The sequence below is a fragment of the Delphinapterus leucas genome, chromosome 5, assembly GCF_059928025.1.
Source record: "Delphinapterus leucas isolate spDelLeu-1000000601 "Yukka" chromosome 5, BTC_Dleu_Yukka2, whole genome shotgun sequence".
Classification (NCBI taxonomy): Eukaryota; Metazoa; Chordata; class Mammalia; order Artiodactyla; family Monodontidae; genus Delphinapterus; species Delphinapterus leucas.
This window is the reverse complement of record NC_143133.1, coordinates 134412635-134429286: the sequence shown is the minus strand read 5'-3', so window position 1 is coordinate 134429286 and position 16652 is coordinate 134412635. Positions and strand designations below refer to the sequence as shown.

Here is a 16652-nt window from a genome sequence, read left to right as displayed (position 1 = left end):
TAGTTTTTCCACTTAGTGATTTTTTAAAGAAACTCACCCCTAACATGTGAGAACATAGAATGTGGCACCAGGTTTAGGGAAAACTCCTCTGATCTGGGATCTTGTCTGCCTTGATCTCACCATCTCAGGCTCATCTCCCCCTGGAACTTGCTGTGTCTTCTGGGTGGTCACCTCATCTCTCTGTATTTCTGTTTTCTCTTCTAAAAGAAATTAAAGTGGTAGACCGGGTGGGAGATCCCCAAAGATGTGTTCTTAAAAATGTAGATTCCTGAGCCTCACTTCAGATCCACTGGACCAAATTCCTGGAGGTGGAGCCTGGGGAGCTTTGTTCATTACAAACAAACACGCAGAGCCTCTGGGGTTAGGTCTAGCGAAGAGTCAGGTCTGGGACCACCAGATGGGGTGTCTGAGCCCCTCCAGCTCTAACATGCCAACTGTCTGTCAGGAACTGACAGGACCCAGGGATGTCAGACAGACGTGAGGACCTTGGCAACCGAGGGAGTCATAACTGTCTCATCTGGGGAGCAAGCCACGTGGGCATTTGAGGAAGCATATTCTCAGGAAAGGGAGGAGTAAGTGCAGAGCTCCTAAGGCAGGAACATGCTTGGCGTGCAACCTAAACAGTGATGCCCGAGGGATGCAGCCAGTGAGCGGTCCTCCGTGGGCCCGTGAATGGGCGGTCGGGCCTGCAGCTGCGCACTGTGGTGTGAGAGGAAGGCGCAGCTTGCCTGCCCCCCAGCCTCTCGCCCATTGGCCTTTGCTTGAGAACACACATTCCTGCCACTGAGCCTCTTTTCTTTGTATCTAACCATTGTTCTCTCCAGGCAGTGACTGCTGCCTTCGTGTGAACTGCTTTTACGAGAGCTGATGGAGGACCACGGTAGGCTCTGCAGAGCCCGGTGCGAGGCCCCCCTCCTCCCAGGTGGGCGCACGGGCCCCAGGGGAGGTGGCCTGCGCTTCTGCTGAACCAGGCACAGAGACCTTTGGCGGCCGCATGCAAGCTCAAGTAACGTGTCCTTGGTTCTCGTCTTCACAGGGAATTCTCTAGCAGTCTAAATGATCTTCAGAGAATAATCCTATTGCACACTTAAAACCAGTGCTTATTACTCAGAGTTCCTATATTTTAAAAGTCCCCTTGACCACCGAATTTTTATAAAAATAGACTCTATGTTTTAGAGCAGTTTTAGGTGCCCTGGAAAGTTAAGCCGAAAGTTCAGAGCCCCTGTCTCCTGCCTGCCCCTCGCGCACCCCTCCCCTACTGTCAGCATGTGTTACAGCGGATGAACCTGCAATTGACACATCATCATCACCCCTAACCCCGGGTTACATGTGAGGTTCACGCTTGGTGGCGTTCATTCTGTGGGTCTGGACAAACGTGCAATGAAACGTACCCATCAATAGAGTGTCATACAGAGTAGTTTCACGGCCCTAAAAATCCTCTGTGTTCTGCCTGTTCATGTTTCCCCTAACCCCCCGGCAGCCCTGATCTTTTCAACTGTCTCGATAGTTTTGCCTTTCCTAGAACGTCATTTGGTTGGAGTCATGCAGTTCGTAGCCTTTTCACGTTGGCTTCCCTCACTCGGTCATATGCATTAAAGTCTTCTCCATGTCTTTTCATGGCTCGGTAGCTCATTTCTGTTCAGCACTGAATGATGTTCCATCATCTGGAGGTACCAGTTTATTTATCCAGTCATCTACTGAAGGACGTCTTGGTTGCTTCCACATTTTGGCAGTTGTGACTAAAGCTGCTGTAGACATCCATGTGCAGGGTTTTGTGTGGACCTAAGTTTTATTCCTCTGGGTAAATGTCAAGGAGTATGGTTCCTGAGTCGTAAGGTAAGAGCTTATTTAGTTTTGTAAGAAACCACCAAACTTCCGGAGTGGCTGCGCCGTGCTGCGTTCCCACCAGCGGCGAGTGACAGTTCCTGTTGCTCCACAACCTCTTAGCACTTGCTGTTGTCAGTGTTCTGGATGTGGGCCACTCTAATGGGTCTGTGGTAGTATCTCGTTGTTTTGATGTGTATTTCTCTGATGACATATGTTGTGGAGCACCTTTTTCATGTGCTGATTTGCCATCTGTACATCTTTTGTGAGCTGTCCAGGTCTTTTGCCCGTTTTTAAATTGGGTTGTTTGTTTTCTTATTGTTGAGTTTTACGAGTTTTTTGTATATTACGGATACCAGTCCTTCATCGGAATTGTCTTCTGCAAATATTTTCTCCCAGTCTGAGGCTTGTCTTCTTCTCTTGATGTTGTCTTTCACGGACCAGAGGTTTTAATTTTGTTGAGGTCCGGCACGTCAGCTGTTTCTTTCATGGCGCGTGCCTTTCTGTGTGGTCACCACCATGCTCAAGGTCATCTGTTTTCTCCTGTGTTATTCTAGGAGTTTTACAGTCTTGCATTTGGGGTCTGTGATCTATTTTGAGTTAAAACTTTGTAAAGGATTTAAGGTCTGTGTCGAGATTCTTTCTTTTGAGTGTGGGTGTCCACTTGTTTCAGCACCGTTTGCTGAAAGACTGCCTTTTCTACAATGTGTTGCCTTTGCTCCTTTGTCGAAGGTCATTTGAGCACGTGTGACTCTGAGTCTGGGTCCTCTGCTCTTCTTTGTTGATCTATTTGTCTGTTCTTGCACCAGGACCACGCTGTCTTGTTTACTGTAACTGGAGTAAGCCCTGAAGTTGGGTAGTGTAATTCCTCTGACTTTGTTCTTCTCCTTCAATGTCCTGTTGGCTGTCCTGGGTGCTGTGCCTCCTTTCCATGTGAACTTTAGAACCAGTTTGTCGATATCCACAAAGTAACTTGTTGGGATTTTGATTGGGATTTCATTGAATCTTTAGACCAACTTGGGAAGAACTGACGCCTTGAGTCTTCCACCCGTGAACATGGAATATCTCTCCATTTATATAGTTCTCCTTTGATTTTCTTTATCAGAGTTTTGTCGTTTTCTTCATATAGATCTTGTACATATTGTGTTAGATTTATACCTAACTATTTCTTTTGGTGGGGGGATGCTAGTATAAGTAGTATTATGTTTTTAATTTTAAATTCCACTTGTTAATTGCCAGTATATGAAATATTTTAAAAATATTTTAACAGGTATATTTTTGAGAACATGGCTGCATTCGTGTCAGGCTAGTTGCATTCTCCTTTTTAAATGCCTCCGTCTTTTTCTTTTATATTGTTACTAAACTTATTTTTAATATTTTTCTTAAACATTTTTTCTGATTATCACAACGGTACAATTTTGTTACAAAGCATTTGGAAAATGCAAGCAAATATAAAAATGAAAACCTAAATTACTAGCAGTGCTATCACACAAATTTTTACTCCTGTTAATACTTTGATTTATTTCCTTGCAGTCCTTTTTGGTACATGGATGTAAGCTGCACTGTATTAACTAAACCATATATTGATATATATGTATTTTACATATATATATGTATTATATATATATAATACATATATATAATATATATATAATACATATATATATATATATATATAAAATCTGTTTTCTTACTATTATACCACGACATTTTTCCCATGTCAATAAAACTTTTTTTTTTTTTTTTTTTTGTGGTACGCGGGCCTCTCACTGCTGTGGCTTCTCCGGTTGCGGAGCACGGGCTCCGGACGCGCAGGCTCAGCGGCCATGGCTCACGGGCCCAGCCGCTCCGCGGCATGTGGGATCTTCCCGGACTGGGGCACGAACGCATGTCCCCTGCATCGGCAGGCGGACTCTCAACCACTGCGACACCAGGGAAGCCCAATAAAACATTTCTAAGACAATTTTTAATGACTTTGTAGTATCTGAAATCGATGGCCTCAAAAATCTTGGGTATGTTCTGAATGGATATGAAGGTTTCCAGTTTTTGACGTTACAACCCTATTTGTATTCAAATATCTGATGGTCTCCTTGGGAGGGCATTTTCCTTGGAGATGTTCCTTGGAGGAAGTCTGAAGGAGACCCATTTTCCTTCCCCAACAGAATTTGAAAATTGAGACACAGAAATTGGTGAGGTAGGTGGGAAACAGGCAGCGTGGGTTACAGGGGGCCGTGGCCTGTCGACGCTCAAGAGTCAGCACCGCTTGCTCACTGGTTCTCAGCATCCTCGGACGCCCCGGCCTTGCCACACGGGATGCGCCCCGTGCACCTGAGGCCGGGAGTTGAGGACCAGGTCAGCACGTGTGCGCTCTGCAGGCAGGTGGATGCCAAAGAGTGAAGGCAAGTTGTCCATCAGAATTGATTCCTCTTCCCCGGGAGGCCAGTGTGCGGGCTCGTCAGAACTGGGCCTCTGCTGGGAACCTGGAGGCAAAGATAAGCAGGCCTCCAGCCCTAACGTCTTCTCTAGGTTCCCAAGTCACTTCTTAAAGGGTATGAACGTGAGCGTTTTTCCTTAACATTTTGAAGAGCATTTTATCTCCGTGTCCTCAGACATAATACATTCACTTGGTTCAACAAAAAAAAAATATACATCTGAACCTTGTTGTTCCTACCTCTTTTTTCTTCCCCATTCCATTCAGGTAATCAGTTTTATTAGTTTGCTATAAATTTCTTTTTTTTCTCATTTTAAAAGCCATGTAACACTTTCATTTTATTATGAAATATTCGTCATCCCGAAAGTGCAGACTATGCTATGTTAATCATATGTGTAACCACAGCCCAGTTTTCTTAAATCTTAACATTTTGCCACTTTTGCTTCACATGTATGATTTTTTAAAAAAAGAACTAAAACATTAGGGAAGTAGATGATGCTTCCTGCATCATCCTTCCTGGGCCCCATCTCCCTCCCTTCCTTCCAGAGGTAACCACGGTCTGAATATGGTACTTCACATTCCTCTGCATATCTGTCATTTACTGGCTGGGATGTATCCATAAATCGTACTGGGTTACACGTATTTAACATTTTAAAGTGGATATCATACTGTACGTATTATTTTGAAGCTTACTTTTTTATACAGCTGTATGTTTTTGAGATCCGTTTGTATAACTCCATGTACCTCTAGTGTGTTAATTCCAAATTCACTATAGCACTCCACTGTGTGAATATGCTACAAATTATGTATCTGTTAGTCTATTAATGAACATTTCTTTTTTTTTTTTTTTTACAAATTTTACTGTTATAAACAATGTTGCAGGGTATAGTAGTATCACGTGTCCCTGTCTGCACATCTGCATGGATTTCATAGGGTGAAAGAAATGGAGTTTAAGTTTTAGGAAATGTGACCCTTTGGCTTTACTCAATATTCTCCGAAGTGAGTGCCCGACTCCCTTCCCACCAGCAGTGCGTGGTCGTCCTCACTGCACACCACCTTTGGCGCAGGGTCGGTTAAAGGGGAATGTAAGTGGAATCTCGTTTTCTTCTAAAACAGCTTAATCGAGATGTCACTCACTACTACAGTCCACCCATTTGAAGTCTATCCATACTTAAGTGGATGTGCTGTGTCCTCGGGGTTAGACACTCATCACCACATCAACTTCGGGACATTTTCACGACCCTTGAAAGAAACCGCCTCCCACAAAAGTTGGCTGTCGTTCCCCAGTCTCCTCAGCTCTAGGCAGCCACTAATTAACCGTCTGTCTCTGTAGATTTGCCTGTTTCTGGACGTTTCCTGTAAGCAGCAGCGCACAGTCCATCATACCGTATGTTCTTCCGTGGTTGACTTCTTAACATTTACGTCGTTTTCAAGGTTCACCCATGTTCTGGGCATGTAATGGCACTCGTTCCTTTCTAGTGCTGAATCGTATTCTGTCGAGTGGATAGGCCGGATTTTATTTATCCAGCGAGGGACGTGTGGTTTTTCCCATGTTTTGCACCTCGTGAATGGTGCTGTTCTGAAGATTCCTGGACAGATTTTATACGGACTTTTTTTTTTGGTTGAAGAGATGATAATTTGGATGCCGGGAACAGCAGACACAGGTCCCAGGCGTCCTCCTGGTGCAGGCGGGCAGGTGGGTGAGAAGCGGCAGGGGGCCATTTCTCCAGCCCCCTTGGCCAGCGTGGCTCAGGGCCTCCCCACCGACGTCGTGGAGTCACGGAGACCTCGTGGCGACCCCCGTGGAGCACGAGCCCTTCCTCCCCCTTCCCCCGCAAGGCCTTTCCGCAGCAATCACGCGTGTTCCGGCCTCAGGTCCCGACTGCTGGTCTCTGGAGGACGGTGACCCAGTGCTGTCTTTTGCGAGGCTTGTCTTCTCCACCCAGCCAGGGAGGGCATTTCCAGGCCAACTCATCCACCATCTTGGCCTTTTAGTTAAGACACCAAGCTTAGGAGGTGTGGGGCCAGCTCCTGGCCTTGTTTTGTTGGCTTCATCCCACTCCTGTCCGTGGCTGGCCGTGGACCACAAGGTCTGGAACTCCCTTTCAGAACCAATGGAGCAAACACCCACTCCTGATAAACTAAGGTCCCTCCTTACCTGGATGAGCCGAATATTCTAGTGAGTTTTGCAATCAGAGGTCAGAACTATTCTTGCCCTTCCTACTTTTTAAAAACTCAATTTGCTTAAACTGAATCTTTTTACATTTCTTTGGTGTGGAAGTAAGCAAATACGAATATGTATCCTTCCTTCTTCCACAGGAGGAGGAGTGTGTGCCCCAGGGTCTGCTCCCTCTGTGTGGACTTGGCCGTGGGACCCGGCTCTCCACACTCCCCCCCCCAACCGTGTCCAGCTGGGTGCATCCGGCAGGAGGGATTGAATTTGCCCCACCCGTGTTCTCTCCAGTTGTTTCTAGTTCTCTGCTTTTAGCACACATGCTACAATCACACGTTTGCGCCTGTTTAGTTCCAGAAGCGGGATCGGAGTTCCAAGGTTAGCGACACTGGTGACTCTCAGAGCTGTGACCAGTTAGCTACCCTCCGTCTGAACCTGCACCGATCTGCGCCTCTGCCTGCGTTTCTCTCGTGTGGGCGGCTTACCTTTTGGATCTTTGCCGCCCTGATAGGGGCATGACTTTAATTTGCTTTTCTCTTTCCAAGAGTGAGAGTTAGCATCTTTTCCTGTGTTTAAGGACCATCTTATTTTTGTTTTTCTGTGAACTGTCTGTGTCCGTTGCCCACCTTTCCATTGGTTTGCAAATCTTTATTGATTTCTGGTTGTTCTTTATCTGTTAGGGAGATTAATCCTTTGTCTGTGATACGAGTCGCTGACGTTTTTGTGAACTTTTCAAAAAGTGCTTGATCACATTTTTTCTACACAATTGAGGTCATACTATATACATAATCCCGTGTTCTGTTTCTCAGTCTTAACACTGTATCATCAGCATTTTTCTTTTTCAAATGTAGCATTTCTTTAGACCCTGAGACGGAAACGCAGAGGGAGGTCTTGGGATGCAGAGCGTGTGACGCTGAGTGGTTTGCTCGTGGTGTGGAGGTGATGGCCCAGCAGCGCGGGGAGAGCAGAGTTTGGGGTCAGGAGACATTGGTTCGAGTCCCGCCTTTGCCACTTACTGGTTCCAGCCTTATTAAAGTCTCCTAACTTCTGCACAAGATAGGGGGTGGTGTGCCAACTCTCACAGGGCATCTGTGGACGCCAGCTCAGGTACATTCTGGAAAGGAGTTAGGTGGGTATTTCTTGGGCTCCCTGTGGCTCTCACCACCAGCCTCCCTGCCTGCACCCAGACGTCAGGCCTTCTGGAACTAGCGTCTCTAGTCTCTGAGATTATGCAGTAAAAATGGACAGTTATTTAACACGGTGGAAATCAATTCAGTACAGTCCTGGAATGGTAGTCACAAACTGAAAGCTGTAAGTAGGTTGGATAAATGGGAAGAGGTATCACTTTCTTAGAAACGCCATCCTGTCTTTGGGGGAAGCAGGGGGTGAAAGGGGGCAGGAGAATGTGGCGTATGGATGCTGAGAAGGAAGCTCATTAAATGTTACTGTCTAAGGCCGAACTACGGGTTTGAAATGGAATCTGAAGGCCCGGAATCCATTAAGGTCGTTTCCCTGAGGGAGTTCACCCACTGCCTCAGGCCTCAGCTTCAGAAGCTTCTTGGAGCAAACTGTCATTGAGCTTGTTTGTCTTAAGACAATACTTGAGTCTTGGATGGATTTAAAGAAAGAGTGTTCCTGCTGTATTCCTCAGTTTCATTATTTATTTTTAATTTTTTCCAGAGCGAGTACAGTCATACGGTTAAATATTCAAAAGCCACAGTGTCTTTTTTTTTTTTTTAACTTTTTTATTTTTATTTTTTTGGCTGTGCCGAGAGGCATGCGGGATCGTAGTTCCCCAACTAGGGATGGAAGCCGCGCCCCCTGCAGTGGAAGCTCAGAGTCTTAACCACTGGACCGCCAGGGAAGCCCCCAAAGCTGCAGAGGCTCAGTGAATCCCCGCAGCACGCTGACCAGCGGCCTGGCTCTGCGATAAGCACTTTGCAGTTAACCCTCAAGTCAGCGCTCGTGAGGAGGGTCCCACTGTCATCCCCATTCTGCAGGTGGGGATGCCGAGGAACACAGAGGGAGGTGCTTGCCAGGCGGCACGGCTGGGAAGAGGCAGGGCGAGGGCGCAAACGCAGCCTGCCCGGCCCCGAGCCTGCAGCTCCCTTGCTCTGCGGCCCAGGCAGACGTGCATTAGGTGGTGTCAGGAAGCCCTCTCCCTGTGCCCTGGAAGGAGGGGCCCACTTGCTTCTCTCTCCCAACAACCCAGCCCCCTGCTCCAGATGGCACCAGTCTTACAGCTACACGTCTTTCTAGACGTACTCTGTGCAAATACAATAAAATCCAGAGTTTTTTCCTTGTGTCTCCTTTTCAAAAATACATACGGTAGCTTTCTATACACAGCGTTTTATACTTCTTTTTTCCAGTTAAAGTGATGTCCTAGCGCGTATTCTGTCATCACATGAGGAGAGTTCCCCATTTGGGGTTGTATCCGTGTAGCACCCCATTGTAGGGATGTACCATCCCATGCTAACACTTAGCTCCAGTCCTTTACTGCTCCAAACGGTGCTGCAGTGGATCCGTTTTTGTGCGTAATCAATTTGGACCGACGTAAGTTGATCTGTAGGATTAATTCCTAAAGTGGCATTGCTGGGTCAAAGAGTATGTGAGTATTTGTGTTTGTACCCATCTCTCTCTCTCTCTCTCTCCCGCTCTCTCTCTGTTTTCCTTATTTTGGCCCCTGCCCTGCAGCACTGCCCCCCCACTCCTCCCCCACCTACTCGCCTATACCCGTCTCTTCTAGGGATAATAGTTTACGACCAAAGATAGGTACAGCTTTTACTTATTTTGACTTTCCCATTTTGCAAACACAAGATCTTATGGGAAGAATCATGCTTTTAACCTCTGAAAACCTCTGGAAAAACTGACCTCTAGAAACCTCTCGGGAAAAAGAATCATTACCTTATCTGTGTGCAAGTTAAATGGATCTAGAATCAACTCATGTATAAGGCTATGTCTTGAATGTTTACTTCGAAATTCATTCACTTACCTGTTATGAGTAAGACAGTTTCCCTGGGTGGAGGGGAGGCTGGGAAACCTTCCCTTCAGGAAAAGCTGTGGAATCATGTTGATGCAAGTTAGCTTTGAGCGGAGGTGAAAATTACATCTCAGCCGTCCTGGGATACAGGGATGCATATTGATGGTTTGGGTTATGCTGACAAGAGTGTGAAAGAATTAGCTCAGGGAATAGTGAATTAATGCATGTGTGGAGGTGGATTGCAAAGCTGCTTTAAAAAAAAATAGTTTCTAGCTTCTAGATACAAGAAAAGAATTAGTAGTGCTCTTTTGAAAATTCAAGGAACGCTTTTGGAAAATATGAGCCGTATTTAGAAATTCTGTAAGTTTTTAAAGAGGAGAAAGGGAAGAACCTGTTGATAACCAGAACGGAACCTGGGAAGCCAGCGAGGGCGGCATCCTGGCTGGTGCAGTGCCCCTCAGGGACACCTGCCCACTCAGCGTCACTCTTGCCTCGAGAGAACTTGCGCTTTTCCCCTTCAGACTTTGCCAGCAATCTCTGAAGGTTCTGCCGATTCGAGGTGTGTTTGTGCTGCTTCTGTATCACAGTGCAGACTCCCTGTAGGAAGGCGAGGGGTACCATGCAGGGATGGAACTTAGTCCACGAAGGTGGCTGTCCTCCTCGTACCCGGCTGAGGTCACCTGTTCTGAGTTGTACTCTGCACACCCAGTAGATGGTTTGTGTCAGAGTCGGAAGGCTGAGACCTTGGAGGTCATTCTGGCCGCAGTCCGTCTCTTACAGAGGAGGGGGCACTGGGGTCAGATGCTCGTCCGGGCAGGGGGCCGGGCGTCTGGCATGCAGCCTGGTCCCGGCCAGGGGCTGTGGGGACCGGGAGCGCCACACAGACTCCACCTGCTTCCGAGTCCTCCTCGACGTCACCCCGAGCTCAGGAAGGATGGACGGGATCTGTCTTTCCTCTTCGGTGTTTCACAGTTCCCTGTTCGTAGCTCCCAAACCTCAGACCGTGTGGTGACTCATGATGTTCTGTCTTTGCTGTGTGAACATATTACGTGAAGGCTGTGTGGTTTGAGCTCGTGACCGGCGTGGACATTCATAGCGCTGTCTCGGCGGGAACCGCGCTCCCAGCCACCGGCGGCCTCCCTACGCGTCAGCCTCCACCGCCAGCTCGTTAGGACCGCTCGTATCTGGGGTGATGTAGAGGGGACTTCTGGCCTTGACACTGGGCAGCAACCTCTTATCCTACAGCCCCCAAATCCTAAAACCTCTGAAAAAAAAGTTGAAACTGACCTGAACTACTCATAATAGTCTCTTGATAATCCGTTTAGTATAAACATTCATCACTTGGGCTGGTGAGATTCTAATTTGTTCGACGTTGGGGTTTGATTACACCTCAGGCCCTAAAGGAGCTGTTATATAATATGTGGTATAAGCTTCTTTCTAAAATTAAAAATAATTCCGAATTCTGAAACATCTGGACCCAAGGATCTCAGTTAAGGGACCGTGTATCTGAACTCACCTTTGAGGCCTGCGTTACAGTTAGGAAAGTACTTTCATCCTTAGTCTCTGTCTTTCCCAGCAGCCTGGTGAGGCAGGTGAGGGCTGCCTTTGGGGACAGCTGAGCTTTGGAGTCGGTGCCTTCCCAGAGTCACCTGGGGTGAAAGTGGCCGCGCTGGAGTTGGGAGCTCAGTCTACCCTAGAGGGTCACCCATTTTCCAGGTGTCACGTGGTCTGTGACCTCGCCCCAGGCTTCACCCCCGCTAGGCAGACTTGGCCTCTCCCTCCTTCTGTAGATGTTTATCTCCATCCCCATGACGGCAGCGTTTACTGATTGGTCTGTGCGTTGGCCCTTCCGTGTCAGATTGTAAGCATTTTGAGGTAGGCACCGATCTCATTGATTTCGCTTCCCGGTGTCTTTCATGGCACCTGGTCAGGCCGGATGCAGGCGTGGTCACTGGGGCTCAGGTTACAGTGCTTTTGCCAAGCCAGGCTGCCCACAGTGGGGATTGATTCTTTCAGTCCACATTTCTTTTACAAAAGCAATAAAGGATTTACCTTTATTTATCACCTGCTTTCTTTTTCTTTCTTTTTTTTTTTTTTTTGCGGTACACGGGGCTCTCACTGTTGTGGCCTCTCCCGTTGCGGAGCACAGGCTCCGGACGCGCAGGCTCAGCGGCCATGGCTCACGGGCCCAGCCGCTCCGCGGCACGTGGGATCTTCCCGGACTGGGGCACGAACCTGTGTCCCCTGCATCGGCAGGCGGACCCTCAACCACTGCGCCACCAGGGAAGCCCTATCACCTGCTTTCTTAAAGACAAAAAGAAGTTGCAGCCAATATCCAATATAAATTTCTTCTGGGAAAATAACAGCGGGGTACGTTTAATTGGAATCGTTTAAAAACTGTACCTTTAGGTTCGTATTATGTATTAAAGCTCCTGATGAGAATCTGAATCTTTAAGTACTTTTTCACTATGCTCTTGACCCCAGGACAGCGGTGAATTCAGAGGTGAATTTTTATGTAGGTCTTCTGAAACTAAAAACCAGGCAGTCTGTGGAGCTGAAGTTGTACCAGTGCAAAATAGAGGAAGAAAGACGAATCAGCTCATTTGGAAATTACTTTTCCTGCTAGCCATCTTCCTGAGCTACTAACCTAGGAAAAAAGAAACAAGGAATTCCAAATATGTTACTGCCATGTATCTACATAATTTTTTTTTCTTGCAATAAATAGCTTGCTACTGGGCGGGAAGTAGCACACATTTGTGCTGACACTTTTGTGCTGACGGGGTGAGCTCTGATCGCCATCTCATCAAACACAACTTCCCTTTTTCCTCCACCCTGCTGATCCTTTATTTTCACGGTGGGAAAACGTCACCATGAGCACAGTGAGTTCATGGGAGCAGTGGCCGTACCCAGGGCCTGGAGCTGCTGGGCGGATGGATGGATGGTGTTTGCCAGTCTTTGTTGTGACCATCATTGTCGCTTTTGTTGATTCTGTGGCGTTTCATATTCCTTTTTCTTGGACCATTTAAAGTTCCCTAGCATACCTGACTCTTTAAACATTCACATTCTCAGATCACAAGACGGTCTTTCAACTCCTCCCGGGAACTTGACTTTGACGATTTTTGTTTCCTTGTGTGAGAGCCAGAGGAAGAATATTTTTGAGGTCTTCTTCTCTCATAGACTGTGGTTCCACCGGACGTACTGAGCCCACTTCCAGCCTGATTCTTGCAAATGTTCAGGGGAGGAATCCGACGCCCACCCTGCAGGTCCCGGGGGACAAATCACTGCAGCAAACCTGACACCTCCTGGCCTGGTCCTTGCCAGCTTAAGGCCTGGAAACCCTGGGTGCGCAGGTCAGGGCCCCTCTCCATTTCCCAGAAGATGGTTTCTCAGGCAGCTTCAGTCCTCTCCTAGCACAGGTCTGATCGTGTCAGTCGCTCTCTCAGGAGGCTGGAATGGCACACACCCCATTGCTTGTGGAGCGGACACACGTTCCTTGACGTAGCAGTCAGGGTCCTGCTCCGGAAGTCCTGAACTTCCCAGTTCTGTGCGGTCCTGCTGCAAGAGCCCTAGCCTAGCCGCCCCAGCCCTGGACGCCGTGCCACTCGACCGTGGGCCTGTGCCCTGCCCTCGGCCTGCAGCGACTTCCCACTCGCTGCCACGTCCGAGCCTGGCCACCCTTCACTCCTTCCAGTCCAGACGCTGCTTCTCCCGGGCACGTCTCCTGTGCCTTGTCCTCTTGTTTTCTCTGGTCACCGACGTGCCTGCCTCTTCAAGTTCTTAGGAATAAGGACATTTCTTATTTGTAATATCCACCCCCTACCCCCCGAGGGCCAGCATTCCTTGGCTTTCCTGCGCTTGTAGCCCGCAGCTCCGATCTCTGCCTCTGACATCACACAGCCATCTTCCCTGTGTCTGTGTCCAGATTTCCCTCCTCTTAAGAAGATACCAGTCCTTGGATCAGGGCTCAGCCTGATCTAGGATGGCCTCGCCTTGATGACATCTGCAGAGACCCTGTTTCCAAACAACGTCATACTCACAGGTACCAGGAATTAGGAACTAGACATCTCTTTTGGGGGGACACAATTCAGCCGCAGCACGTGGTTATATCTACCTTAAAGACGATTCTGTTTTCTCTACTTACAATCATTTGAACGATTATTACTTGTCACCTTTCAGGTAAGTGATTGAGACTTTGGTCCCTCACTTCGCGCTCTTGATGACCAGTTCCAGAAACAAGATCTGGTTTAGTTCCAACCGGGCAAATCTTCACATTGTGGAATTTTAAAACTGGAAAGGGCCTATCTAAGTACTTCTGTTTAAATTTTACAGTAGGGAAGGGTAGACAAAGCATCTTATTTTCTTCTGCCTCAGGTCGTACAGCTGTGACCATAAAGTAGACAAATAATGCCGTGTCCCCCGATGCCAGGGGCAGTGATCTTCCCTTGCTTTCAACAAAAGCCAAGACACAGGGTATTTCTGATGAGAGTAAGTGTCTTTACAGCTGTAGCCAGATATTTTACGGCAAAGGCCCAAGGCTCATTTTTCAGCCTCTTGCAATCCTGCAGAGAGTCACCCTCAGCAAAGCTCCAGGAACGGTGTCTGGGGGTTGGGGTGAGTGTGGGCACGAAGGGAATATGTATGGCTGTGGCCACGGGTGACTCGAGGGTGGCACGGAGGAGCCCGCGGCGTGCTGGGGGGCCGCACCTGAGCGCCTGTCGTCCTTGTGACCTGCGGCGAGGCCAGAGCCCAGGGGGGACCCAAGCTTGCTTCCTTCGGAAGCATCGTTTAACCGCCTGCATTTCCTGTCCCGGGTGACTCGACTGTGACTCCCTCTAAGGTCAGAGACGGGGGACGCCAGAATTACAGTTAGGTCTTAAATCAGTGACGCTATTCATGTGCAAGAAGAAAAATAGAGTTTTCCTCGTATTTTAGAAAATGCTTTATAAAGTATTCGGATGGTCAAAAAGTTGGACCATCTGACATACATGGTTTTCCTTTCCCACGTCTTTTCTTTTCATCTTTTTAAATTGAAAAATCACGTGAAATGTTTTATAGGGTGTTGTGATCATTATTAAATTTTAGCTCTTCCAGAGGGGCTGTCCTCAGTTCAACTGACATTTGAGTCACCGTTAACCCTCAGAAATAAGGACTGAGCAGGCTGCTTTGTAAATGATAACGCTGTTTTGACAAGATGTCATTGTTGGGGCAAAACAGATTGAGCATGAAGACAAAAAGCCATTAGATCTTTGTCGCTTTTTCGATGTGAATGACTTCGACCTGTGCTGTGCTTTAGTAATTGCAGAGGGTGTTTTTAATGACCTGGTGTAAAATGGCATGGTTCCTTCGGGACTTGTCGGGGTGGGGTGACAGAGAGCTGGCTGACGGCTCCCCTCTGCTTCCTCTGGTGACTCGGTCCTCAGGTCAGCTCTCAGCTCGCGACGGCAAGAAACAGGCCCCGGCTGCGCAGCCCAGTTTGGGTTAGGGGGACGTGTCCAACCAGCCAGGCCTGGACCGAGAGCAGGAGACGATCAACTTCTGAAACAAACTTGCCGAGTTGTATCAAAACCAGCACCAGGGCTTCCCTGGAGGCGCAGTGGTTGAGAGTCCGCCTGCCGATGCAGGGGACAGGGGTTCGTGCCCCGGTCCGGGAAGATCCCACATGCCGCGGAGCGGCTGGGCCCGTGAGCCATGGCCGCTGAGCCTGCGCGTCCGGAGCCTGTGCTCCGCAACGGGAGAGGCCACAACAGTGAGAGGCCCGCGTACCGCAAAAAAGACCCCAAAAAACCAGCACCAAGGGTGCTGGGCCTGGCAGCTTAGAGCACAGACTGTTGAGAAGGTGCAACCAGAACTTGATGTTTTGGAGGCTAGGATTTAAGACAACAGGTCTGCTCCCCGAAAAGCATGTGTTCTGTGTTAACTACCACAGCCTGAAAAGGAAAGGACCAGTGATGCACAATTCGTGGTTGGGGACCAGATGCTGTGGCGATGTTTCTAAAAAATCGTTACCATGAACAGTTCTTTAGGTAATTATTAGCATTTCGAGCACTTACCTGTGTCAGCCGCTGTGTAAAGCACTTTCATTTAGTTCCTACGGCAGCTTTGCGAGCTTGGTGTTAATATGTCCGTCGCACTGATGGAGAAACGGATCTCAGAGGATGTGGATCTGTATCCACACGTGTGTGACTTCACTCTGTTACACCATCTCTTAGTTTTACAGTGTGATGTTGTCTGTCCTCTAACTCTCCGTCTGCCACCACCTTCCTCTTCTGTGCTCGCAGCGCCTGGCACCCGCCGGCCCCCGTCCACACTGAACCTGCCGCCGGTACCCGTCCCCTCTCCTCCCCCCGGCTGCCGTCACTCTAGCCTCGGTTTGAAGGGCCCAAGCTCTGAAGAGTAAATTCTACCTGGCCCTCCTGCTTCTAGTCTTAATCCGCCCCAGCCCTGTTTTCCTTAGAGCTGCAAATTGATCTCTGGAAAGTGCAGGCTGAGTTTCCCGACCTGCTCGCCTGTGCTCAGGGATGAGCCGGCCCTTGCTGCCACCTGCCCACCGCCCTCCGCAGCTCGCTGTCTCCCTCTGCCTGTCTTTTCCTGCATCTCCTCCGTCCCGTCCTCTTCCTGCTGTGTCCTTCATTCCCACACTTTACCTCTCTTTAACTCCTGCTTCTTCAAGTCCTGCTTAAATGTCCCTTCCTTAAACCCTAGGGACTTCCCTGCCGCTCCCCGGCACCGCTTAAACTTGAAAATATGAGTCTTACCGCATCCTTTTCTTTCTTGCACTGGGACATCTGTAGTTACACGTGACGACTCGCCCAGTGTTCCGCACTGAACTGTGTCCTCCCTGAGGGCAGGGACAAAGTCTTCTTCGTTAAACAACTGCTCGATCTCTAGCTTCGAGCACAGTGACGGTTACACAGCAGCCACTCAGATCTGTGTCGACTGGTTAACAGACACATAACTGAAGATGCCCGAAGCCGTGCATCTTGATGGTTGCCCTTTCTTAGTCCTCGCGTTCTGATTTCACTTGCTGCTTGAGAACGAACCTGCGTTCGGAGCAGTTTTGTCCCAGTGGCTTTTGGTTGGCTTTATCGCTGATGGTCATTTTCCGCCATTCAGACGCTGTACCGTGATGCACTTGGTTTTCCAAACTTCTGTGTCAGACCAGCCACGATACGAGGAAAGACTAAGTTTCAGGACATGTGGGCCCTCTCTGTTTGTCCTGAGCCTGGGTGGGTGGGAGAGGGAAA

At 48.5% G+C, this 16652-nt stretch overlaps 1 protein-coding gene across 10 annotated transcripts in view; it reads left to right on the top strand.

Annotated features, from left to right (window-relative positions):
• FNIP2 (folliculin interacting protein 2) overlaps nucleotides 1–16652 on the top strand; it is a 126154-nt gene that overhangs the window by 41262 nt on the left and 68240 nt on the right. The window lies entirely within an intron of this gene.